This window comes from Pleurodeles waltl, chromosome 3_1 (assembly GCF_031143425.1).
Source record: "Pleurodeles waltl isolate 20211129_DDA chromosome 3_1, aPleWal1.hap1.20221129, whole genome shotgun sequence".
In the NCBI taxonomy this organism is placed as follows: domain Eukaryota; kingdom Metazoa; phylum Chordata; class Amphibia; order Caudata; family Salamandridae; genus Pleurodeles; species Pleurodeles waltl.
The window spans coordinates 1,165,130,702-1,165,142,713 of NC_090440.1; positions in this window are offsets into that span (position 1 = coordinate 1,165,130,702).

Below are 12,012 nucleotides of genomic sequence, written 5' to 3' on the forward strand. Positions count from 1 at the left end.
CTATAGAGTCAAAAATGTTGATGCTATTGCCCCCTACCCTGCGCCATGGTGCACCCTATTTTAAAATACGCACACACATAGTGGCAGTAGGGGGGCGCTAAGGGGGGCAAGAAAAGTAGCTCTGGACTGGGTGCAGTGTTATTTTTCTTAAATCTATCCATAAATGTATAAATGAACATCTTGTAAAAAAAAAAAAGTGTTATTTTTTTATTGGATAGAGTGGGAGATGTTGTATCTTGTAAATTGGAAATGACAGAACCTTTTTAGCTCCTGATAGACTCTATAGAGCTGTGACATAAATGTTAGAGTGGAATTCAATGAAGGCAAGTTTTGAATATTGAGTTCGCTGTTACTCGCAAATTAATCAAACTGTGTATTCCTAATCTTCATGCATGGTGTAGTTATTGGTGGGTATCCAGGCTGGGGAAGACACTACTGCTAGGATAAGTCCTAAATTAATGTATTTCCTTCCTTAAGGATGTGCATCTGTCTTAGCAGGCCTAGTATTATAGCATTTTCTAGCTGTTAGCTTGTAATTTCTGGTATTATCAGTAAGTATCTTCAACAAGCAATCTTTCATTTTCCCACACTTCCATACCATGTGGCAAAGGTTCTCCTGTGGCTCATCACAGCATGGACAAGTGCTCATAGTGACAGGATAAATTGTATCTATTAATTCTGACTACAGATAGGCTTGGTGTCAGTATTTCAATTGTCAAATTTTAAAGTATGGTTTTCTGGAGACCCCCTTTGTGTGCCATTCAGCATCTGTGAATTTTCTATTCAGTTTCTCTTCCCATATTAGCCTTTATGTGATTAAATATGTTGATGAATGTAGGTAATACCATGCAATATAATGCTGTTACTGTGTGTTTGCCACTCCAGCGAGTCAGTATAACCTGCAATGTGTTCGATTTAGAAGATTTGTTTGCCTCTTCAGCCCATGTCAGTATTCCTGCCCTCAAAACTGTTCAGCATCCTTGTCATATACTTCCCTCACTCAGTGGCGTAACGAAACGTGAGCCCCCCCCCCTGCAAAATTCATGGAGGAAAGCCCCCACACTCTCGACCCAGTCAGGGGCACTCAATCAGGGGCCTGTCACGTGTGCACAGTGCCGGAGGGCCCCCCCACCACTTGGTCTCTGGGGGACTTTTGTTACACCACTGCCCTCACTGTCTCAAAGGTGGTGAAAGCTGTATCCCCACAGTTTTCCCACTGCCATGAATCCTGGCGCATGCCATGGACATTAAACATATCTCTAAGCTACCTCTTTAAAGCTGGAGAGCACCATTATGGGTTGCCTAGGACATAGCGCAATTCTTTTCCCTACTTCATTTGATAGTTCAGCCAACAATGCCTATAAGTCTCAGGTATGTGTGGATGTGTTTCTTATCACCTGTGATCGCCTCCTGCAACCTGATATCTCCCAGCTCCACTTTCTTGGGGTCTTCACAGTTCCAGAATTATTGCCTTGTCATTAGAGCCCAGTCCTCCATTATTAATGGGTCTTTTTAGTTTCCCCACTGTCACTCTTTTTCTCTGTGTGGGGCAACCCCAAATCAGATAATGGGATTTTCAGATCTGTAAAGTAATTGTTCTTTCTTTATTTTGTTTGGCAAGGCTACAAAGATTGTTGACTATGGTTAAACGTACTACTAAGTACAGCACTTGCTGCATTAAACAAACAAGTACATATTTTATAATGCATATCAGAATAAATTGAGCATGTGCATGTTTCAGGGGATTTCAAGGTACTATGATGCAGTTGAGTTACAATCATACGTGTCAGCACACCACCAAACATCCAGATACTCAGAGATCAGAAAAAAACACATTGTCACCTCTTTGTCAGACCAGTGGAGGCAACAAGCACTATAACATTGTGAATTTTACACCCAGGAACATGTGTGAGCACATTACCATGCACCAAGACACCCACGGGAACAAACAGAGAATTGAACAGGCACACAGTCACTGACTCAGTGTCAGTCCACTGAAGGCAAAGCCATTATGATTTAGTCAGAGTCACAACAGGCTCTTGTGTCAGCACACTGTGGCACCCTCAGTGACCTAAACATGCTCACCGTCACTAACTCCTGTGACCCACCCCTTTGTGCCCTGCCAAAGCCTGTGTGAAGCAGCAGCTGGGAACTTACAACAGGTGGGTTGCAGTGTCTCAGTTTCTAGCTAGAGGCATAACTGAAGGTGGTGAGTGGATCAGGTGAGGTGCCGCTAAATGGCAGTGCACAGAGCCTAGCCATAGGCCACACTGAGCTGCCAAACACTATGCACAGAGAGGGTTGGGTGCCTCTGATTGATGGGAAGTAAAGTCTGGTCAGCCCGCCCCCCACTGCACACAGACGAATGTCGTGTCCATCAGTGGTCTCCCTTCCACAAGGCAAGACATCACCAGGTCAAGAGGAGCCTAGAGACTACTGGTTACCATGAGTGTAGAACAGGTTTTGTTCTGGACGGGCCTCCACTATACTAATATTATAACTTTTCCCACATTGTATGTGTTCTGTACAGTTCAGCACACATGCAAGGTTTGGGGAAATAACATTTCTTCTACTCTACTTCGGGCTTGAGAAGGTGTATTTTTTTTTTAGTTCAAAGCTCTCTCTACCATTATTGTGTCAACAACCACAGGAGGGTCTGGGGGTGCGCCCATTTACAACCTCTGGGAAACCCCTTTGACACAAGGTTTTGCAAAGAAGCTCAAAGCCTAATTTACATTACCTTTGGTCAGCTCTCCAGTGCAAAACAAGTTTTGCAATGAAAAGTAAATAACAAATCAACACTTGTGCCCATTTAAGTCACTTTTGATTACTTTACACTGGTGCTGAATATTGATAAATCTCTCCCTTTCAGTCTACCATCCCTTTTTGCTAAGTGATTATGTTGGAAAGTGGATTATTGGTAAGGCCAGGTAGATACCTACACTTCACTTAGCAATATGCCACAAACCTCCCACTAGGTCAAGTCAGGGTGTCAGTAAACTAATCCTTGCTCAACCCTTGGTAGCTTTCCCCATGAGCTGGTAGGCTACACTTATTAGACTTGTGTAAACCACTTAATATCAACAAAACAGTAACTAAGTAAAACACAACGCACAATAAAATCCAACACCAATTTATACAAATAGGAAATAGTTTTACCTTTAAAATTACACTAAAACGACAAAAATCCAATGTGGGGTATCAGAGATATGATATTTAAAAGATGAAAGTAAGACTAGCACTTAGAAGCAAATATTGCTCAAAGGGTTAAAAAAGGTCACACTGGACAGGAACAAAGTCCAGAGTTCAGTCCAACCATGATGTAACACTGTTACGCTTACTTTCAGAAGTGGTTCTTGATTCAGGAAAGTGGTCCACAGGACCAGCCACGGAATCAGAGGCTCTGGTTTGCCTCTTGGGATCTGGGACTACAACTCCAAAATGCACCTCTTCAACTTATGGAGTTTTTTACAACAGTTGCTCCAAACTTCTGGATCTTGTTCCAGAGGTCCTTTTTGCCCCTTGAAGTGTCCACAAACTTGATCCAAGGTTCAAGAAGCTCTGAGTTGCTTCCTGAGAGTTGGGACTACAGTTCCCAGAATGCACCTTTTAGAGTTCATATGAGAGAATACATTTAAGTGATTGTTTTTACAGTATAGAAGAGGGAGTAAGTTTTAAGTGTGGAAGTGAATGTTTTTAATTCAATAGATGACACATTTTAATTATAAGTGAATAGGAATATGAAGTACTATATACTACAGAAGTCACATTTTGTACTTATTATAACAATTAAATAAAATGGAATGAGAAAACAAGAACACAATGTGGTCTAATAAGGGCATTTTATTGTGCATTAGGGTTTGAATACGGCTATGAGTTAGTTATTAGTCATTTTGTATAACATTTGTGTGCCAGCAATATCTTTTAAGCTTACTGGTTTCAGAACAAATCCCAAAGGGAAACCTTTCTGTGTGTGTACATACTAAACCCTGTCCATTTGGGGGTGTAAGGGGTGCCTCTCTAACTTGTTTGGAGCATAATCCTCAAATGGCCACTGGACACTGGTCAGCTGGTCTCTTCTTGTTGGACTGATGCAGGGGGCTCTGGTCAGCTCCTTTGTATCTGTAGCTTACATGGAGTCCATTCCTGGAGTTGCAGAAGCAAGGCAAAGTCTTTTGCTTGGTGAAGCCCAAAGTGTGCAGCTGGTTTGGTCCTTGTGAGTTCAGTTCTTCAGGTGCAGACCAGGGCTTCAGCAGGGCTGTCCTTCTTCTCCAGTATCTTCTTCCAGTAGTGATCTGAATTGTGGGGCAGTTCTGTCATATTTATCCTTACTCCTGGTGAAGGAAGCAGTGGGGTGGTCCTGTCAAATGGGGTGCAGGTCACCACCCTCTGGGGTGAACACTTCCTGTGAAGTGTGGCAAAAATCAATCCCAGAAAGCAACATTCTCTAACATTCCAAAATGGCAAAAATTAATTCTTAGAGGTTAGATCCAGCTGAGTCCACCCACAGGTGTGGCTCAGTCTCTCTTAACACACACCTTCCAGCACCTGGGGGCACCTAGGACAGACTTTAGGGATGAGTATTTGTGCAATACTTAATTACAGTAACACAGTGAAAGACACCATGAAGAGACTGAACATCAGTGTAGAAGAATAGATAATATTTATCTGATTAAACAAGACCAAAACAACAAAGATCCAGTCAGTAGAAGTCAAGATATGATTTTTTTAAGATTAGATGTGAAAACAGTGCTTAGATGTCTAAAGTGGTAGAAAGGTTACTTGAGGTTGTGGGGCAAGTGGAAATCCAAAATCCAGGCTGACCGCGATGGAGAGGAGGTTGGCTATAGAACCCATGCTGAACAGTATCTTTGTTGGAGCAATGCGTCGACGGAAAGGACACGATGTGTCGTTATTTCTGCTGCACTTGTGCCGATGCATCATCATCGGGTGCTGTAGAAGTGAATGCAGTGCGTCGCCGGTGGGCTGTGCAGAGCGATGTCTTTGGGCCAATCAGTAAGTAAAGCAGTTGTTATTGGGTAGCCACTGCATCACCATTAGAGATGCAATGCATCAATTTTTCTGCCTCACTCGGGGTGATGCAATGCTTTTTGAAGTTTGTAGCTGCAGAACCCACTTCTGAGACCCAGGACTGGAAAGAGACTCACAGATGACATGGGACAGTTGCAAGCACCAGGAGAGCCTCATGCAGTGTTTGTGTCCCTGAGACTGCCGAAGAACAGGAGGTATGCCAACTAGCCATTGGAGACTCTTGGGTGCAGAGATGTAGAGAACAAGTCCAGTCCTTCTCACGGCAGGACAGAAGCATCAGGCCAACAAAGCAGAGCAAACAGAAAAGTGTCAGTCTCTCCTACAGCACAGCACACAGCAACAGTAGGTCAGCGTAGCAATGTAGTAGCAGAGTGGCCATCCCTCCTGCCAGCACAACAGTCCTTCATCATGGGAGAGTGTCCTTGGTTCCAGTAGAGATCTGATTGAGTGGAGTTTGGGATCCAGTATTTATACTTTGGTGCCATGGTTCTGGAAAGTGGGAGAAACGTCCAGGCCTTCCTTTGAAGTACACAAGGTGCCTATCCTGCCCTCCCTGGCTCCAGACACACTTCAGGAGGTTATGCAACTCTTTGTGTGAGAAAAAGCACAGCTCCATTCAGGAGTAAGTGTCAGCTCCTTCCACCCATCCAGCCCAGGAAGACCATCGACCTGGTGATGGGATTTCAATATGGAAATGCTACACTCATGCTCCCTCTTTGTGTGACTGCCTAGTATGAATGCACAAAGTCCAGCTGTCATCTACCCCAGACATGTGTTCAGGGACAGGCAGAGGCACAGCATGGTTAAAGTAAGAAAATGACAACTTAATAAAAGTAGCATTTTCAGACTTAAAATGTAAAATCCAACTTCACCATAGATTGTGATCTTAAATTGTGAGTCCAGGGACACCAAACACTATGGGCCTTATTACAACTTTGGAGGACGGTGTTAATCCGTCCCAAATGTGATGGATATACCACCTACTGTATTACGAGTTCCATAGGATATAATGGACTCGTAATATGGTAGGTGGTATATCCATCACATTTGGGACGGATTAACACCGTCCTCCAAAGTTGAAATCAGGCCCTATATGTCTAGCTTTTTGTTGGGTACACTTGCTGGATGAAATGGCAGATTGAAATTGCATACACAGGCTCTGCAGTGGCAAGCCTGAGACATGTCTGAAAGGCTACTCTAGTGTGTGGCACAATAAGTGCTGCAGGCCCAGTAGCAGCATTTAATTCACAGTCCCTGGGCACATATAATGCACTTTCCTAGGGACGTACAAGTAAATTAAATATGCCAATTGTGGAGAAGCCAATGTTACAATGTTTAGAGTAGAAAGAACCTGCACTTTAGCTAGCACTGGTCAACAGTGATAAAGTGCCCAGAATCCAGAAGTTAGCAAAGATTAGTCCGAATCACAGGAAGAAAACATTAAGGGAAACCACACCAAGGATGCCAGGTCCAACAATGGCTGACATTCAGAAAATGCAGATATAAGTGGCTTTAGCATTGTTTGATGAATCGCTAAAGATGTGTGGCTGGGTACAGACAGTTTAATGGAGGATGATTTGATTCTCTCTTTGAAACATAAATTAGACATATGGAAGAAGTTGGCTAAGAAATAAGTAAATACACAGTGACCGAGTATTCTTTAAATTTACCTTGATGTTAGAAGAGTGCCCAGCAGTCTCTGAATATTTATTGTTCCAAGTTACAAAAACCCAAACCACAAGTTCCCTGAGAAATGGTAAACACTGTAAGTGAAGATTGGTGATTTCAATAGGAATTAAAGAAATTGATGAGAGACTTTGAAATTCATGAAGTTCAGAAGAATGTAAAAACATTTTGAGAAACAATTGAGAAGAAGCCTTTCTAAATATGAGGAGAATATTAAACTAAAAATGAAATGAACATTCCTTTGAGATTAAAAAAAGCCTATTCATAAGGCCACATAATAACATTTGCCAAAATATTTCATTCAATTTGAAATGATTTGAAGAAAACTACTGCTCAAAAACAACACAAACTCTTCACCAGAGGATCCAGTCCAGATTTGAGTTCACATTTGAATGAACAATCAGAAATCTCAGGTTCAACATATGACTGGGGCAAAAGCCAAAGCCCTTCATTTTGCCCAGATGTTCAATGCGATTATGCATCAACTTGGATTGATTTGTTTCTGTTCATTAGAAAATAGAAATATTTGAAAGTACATCTGTCTTCTAAAAAATCAAGGGCCTCATTCACAAGGAACTGGCGCATAGGATCCGATGTGCCAGTTTCATTACACCGCCCTGCCCCTCCTAATAACACCATGGTAGCACTGTATTAATAATACTGTGCACCACTGTGCTTGTTAGCACAACTGCGTAAAAGATTTTTGATGCAGTAGTGGCGCTTTGCTGGACTAGCGTAAAAAATGTTGACTCTAGTCCAGCAAAGCTTGGGAAGGTCCTTCAAAAGAGCCTAGTGTCAGTTTAACACGTTAAAACATGACGCTAGAATGGCACAGTGAAATCTGCAAGATCTCCTTGCACCATTTTTTTGGGCCTCCCTGCGGGGGAACAACTCCCTTGCATTCATTATACCTGGTGCAGGTATAATGTGGCACAAGGGTTTGCAAACTTGCACAATGGTGACATTGTGCCTAAATATGGCACAGGGCAGGGGTTCTGTTTTGTGCCACCGTAGTGTAAAAAAATGACGCCACGCCAGCTCAATGGGCTTGTAAATGAGCCCCCGGTTCGGCTTGCATTGTGCCACTTTGTAAACCCTTGCGCCACATTATGACTCGCCAGGCATAATGTATGCAAGGTGGCCATTCTGGCAGTAGGAGGCCCAGAAAAATGGTGCAGTGGAATCTATGAGATTCCACTGTGCCATTTTTAGCGTCATTTTAAAATTACTCTGTTACTGTTTTCAATGGGCCTCCTTTCACCTTGAAGGATTAGCGCAACATTTTTTGGCGCTCATCCTGCAAAGAGCCAAACTAGCGTCAAAATTTATGACGCTAGATCCCTAACGTGCACCATGGTGCACCTTATCATAGATACGGCGAACAAATGGTGGCATTAAGGGGTCGCAATGGGGCGCAAGACAGGTGGCACATTGTGACATGATGCGCCACTTTTCATAAATTTGCCCCTAGAATTCTCCTTTAGTTTCCAAGCATTTCCTTTCCTTTTACATTTGATACACTCAGTATGTATTGATGTATGTCTAGGTATTTGCAGAATGCAATCTTAACTAAAGAACAGCAGAGTGCAGATCAAGGACAAGTGATGAGTAGATGAAGTAGTTTATTTCCCTGACAGATATGGCCAAAAAGCCAAAAAGAGAGCACAGTTTAGGAGCAAAAAAGACATACTAATATGCTAGAAGATAGTATATTGTTTCCTCTTTTAGAATTGGAAACTGAATTTAGAAATGTTTTTTTATATTTATTACATTAAATATTTTGTCATTTTGTGGATTTCTTTTATGTGTGATTGTTTTTGCAGCTTTGTGCATTGTTTTGAGGTTCAAATGATAGAAATTGCTTCAGCTGGGTCCCTGGTTTCAAGTAATGATTGTATGGAGATGAGTGGATTCCAGTAATGACTCAGTGGGGATACACAGAATTCAAAAGGTCATGAACTGCTGAACTAGAGGATAAATCTGTCCAAGTTAATTGAACTTGTTTGAATGTTTGTCACAAGAGGAAAACAGGAACACTGTTTCATGGTTGAGATGTGTTTTAGATTGCAGTGGTACATCCAATTTCTGAATGCCTTCAAAACAGTTTGTGAGATGATGAATGTTTTCAGTGGTGGAGATTTTTAGGTTGCTTTGTGTTTATTTGGTTTATTGATGAATCGTCAAGTTCTTGCCAGTAATGGGGTTCCGAGAGGTTCCATGTCGAGATTGAAGATGCATTTGGTAGGATTTAGCCCTATGGCTCTCTGAAAGAGGCGTTTAACTGCTAGGATCTTAAGGTTTCCATTTCGAAAAATTGGTGGCAGTTGATCAGGTAGAAACGACCTATTGTAAGACCGTCTCAGAGAAATCGGTTATGCATGTAAATTAGTGCTTGAAGGTTGTCTGTGCTGAAGGCTGCTGAGAAGTCAGTCAGTCAGTCAAAGTACTTTATTTCGATAAATAAATATCATAAAAAGACATAAAAACAGTACAATCAAATATTACAGGCAATCAACAAATCATATTATCTACAATGTTTAAAAAGGGGGGTCAGTAAAATAAAACATCCTAAAAACATCATTTAACGTGAAACATTAATATTCTCCCAGATTCGCAAAAATTACCTTTCCTATAAAAAGTTAATTAATCACTCAATTCATAACAATAAAATAATCGGATTGATGGCGAACTTCTTTTTATTAACCCTAACAGCTCCCACTAAAAAACTAGCAACATGGAACATAATCCTAGGGGTCTGCAATAACTGTAAGAACAAGAGGGCAGGTTTGGCCTGTATAAACCCCTCCTCCTTTAAAATTGGGAACAAATATTTCTTTCTTAAGGCCGCGTAATGGTCACAAAATAACAAAAAATTCATTGTATTCAGGATCGAAAAATTATCACAATTACACAGCGTTCCTTTTTCCGGAGGAGACCAGGTTTGAAAGTGGCCAAGAGTTAGATGGATCAGGTTAAACCGAAAACGTGTAAGTAGAAACCGGTGGAAGGGTTGATTTACAATAGACAAATATAATTCAGGTCCCACATAAGTACTCAAAATGATACTAGCCCGCACCGATGGTTTCTCATATTCAGCTTGTTCTCTTTCTAAACATAACAGATCTTTCATCATGCTTTTAATCAGTCCAATATCTTTAACAGTTATTGATTCCGGGGAGTTAAAAAGATCCGATCTCCCTAATCTAACAAAACAATTTTTTATATAAACTAGCCACGCTATTTTATTTACTTTATCCAGCTGCAGGCAATCTTTTAAAATAGAGTGGTTAAGCGGAATTTCTTGATTCAGCCAGATCTTTAGCCAGGCTAGAACGGGGGCCAGTTTGATCAAGTCTGAAATGTAGCCCACACCCAATTCAGTATGGACAATGTGTGTGGAAGTAGACTGGGGAAGAGAGAGAACCGATCTTAAAAATGTATTTTCCGTGATCTGTATACTTTCCATAGAGCAATAGCCCCATATCGCACTTCCATGCGTTGCTATTGCAAGGCATTTTGCTTCATAAATTTTTAGCAAACTAACAATTGGCCTCGCCCCGAGTTTATTCATAAAACCCCGAAGAGCAGAAGACGACTTTACAAGGGCAACATTTCTATTTTTTATCTGGGGGCCCCAGGAACCTTTGTCATCGAAAGTGATCCCTAAGTATGGAAATATTGCTACTCTACACAGTTCTTGCCTCCCACAAGTAAACATTTTGGGGAGTTTATTTTTATTACCCTTACCCATGATCATAATCTGGGACTTTTTAACATTGATCTTTAAATCCAGGGAAGTCATAAAAACCTCAAAGGCGTCCAATAATCGTTGAAGACCAACACCAGTACGAGAAAGCAGGACAGCATCGTCCGCGTATAGGAGAACCGGAATACCGAGTTCTCCTATCCGTGGGGTGTCCTGAGTAGCATCTTTTAGTGTGGATTCCAAGGCATTTATATAAATAGTAAAAAGGAGGGGAGCCAGAATGCACCCCTGCCTGACTCCCCTTTCTGAGTTAAAGTGGCTAGTGCATCGCCCCGCAGTAGTAACTCTAACAGAAGCTGTTAGGTCAGTATGTAAATCTACTAAGAGGTTAACAAGAGCCTTGTCCAGTCCCATGTCAAGTAAGATTTTCCATAATTTAGATCGATTTACAAGATCAAAGGCTAACGAGAGGTCCATGAACCCCAGATACATGGAACCCTCCTTCGCCTTCGTGTATTTCTCTATTAATAAATACAAATTCAAGCCTTGATCTATAGTACTCCTTTTAGGTCTAAAACCATACTGCACATCTGCTAGGACCCCTTTCTCTGTTAACCAATCGTTCAGTTTATTTAGAATAACTCGACCTAAAATTTTCACTGAGGAATCAATCCGTGAAATCGGCCTGTAACAAGATGGGTCTTGCCTATTACCCTTTTTAAACACTGGTATAATTATAGATTTCTTCCAGGAAGACGGGATTTTATCAAATGCAAGATTATTAAAAACCTTGCATAATACCTTAGACCAAAATTTCGGAAAACTTTTAAAAACGTCCCCAGGTACCCCATCTGGGCCCGGGGCTTTGTTTTTTGTGATTAAGTCTATAGCCCTTTCAACCTCTGCAACTGCAAAAATAACTGCATCCTTGTCAGGGGAGATTTCCCCAACTTCATCTGCTAAAATTCCACCAGGAGGACCAATATTAGAGTATATCTGACTAAAGTGTTTTATCCAGCCCTCATCTGGAATGTTTGCCTCTAAAGGAGTATTGGTTTCATCAGAAAAAAAGGGCTGATTTATTATTTTCCAGAATACACCACTGTTTTTTAGGGTATCTGGATCCAAGAGTTGAGCCAAGGCGTTATCTTTCAGAGTCCTTTTCCTCTCTAGAATAGTTATTTTATACACTTTCCTAGCATTTACTATTTTTGATCGATCTTTAGGAATAGTTTTTAATGCCTTTAGTAGTACACCATGTACTTTAGAGCATTCCTTATCAAACCATCTATTGCCCTCTAGCGCCTTCTGGCTAGATTTAGCCTGGAGATTACAATTAATTTCCAAGCAAATCTGATCAAATGCTACTATAACCTCCTTAGGATCTGGATTTTCCGCTAGACATATAGAGATTTCATCCTCCACTTTAGATAAAACCTCCTGAAAAAAGGTTTCAGGGACTATTTTTGTCCACTTCAACCTACGATTCTGGTCTTTGACTTTAAGGTTCAAGCCCCCACTCTCTGCGACTAATTTGAGAGAAATCAATTCAGTGTTCTTAAAAACAA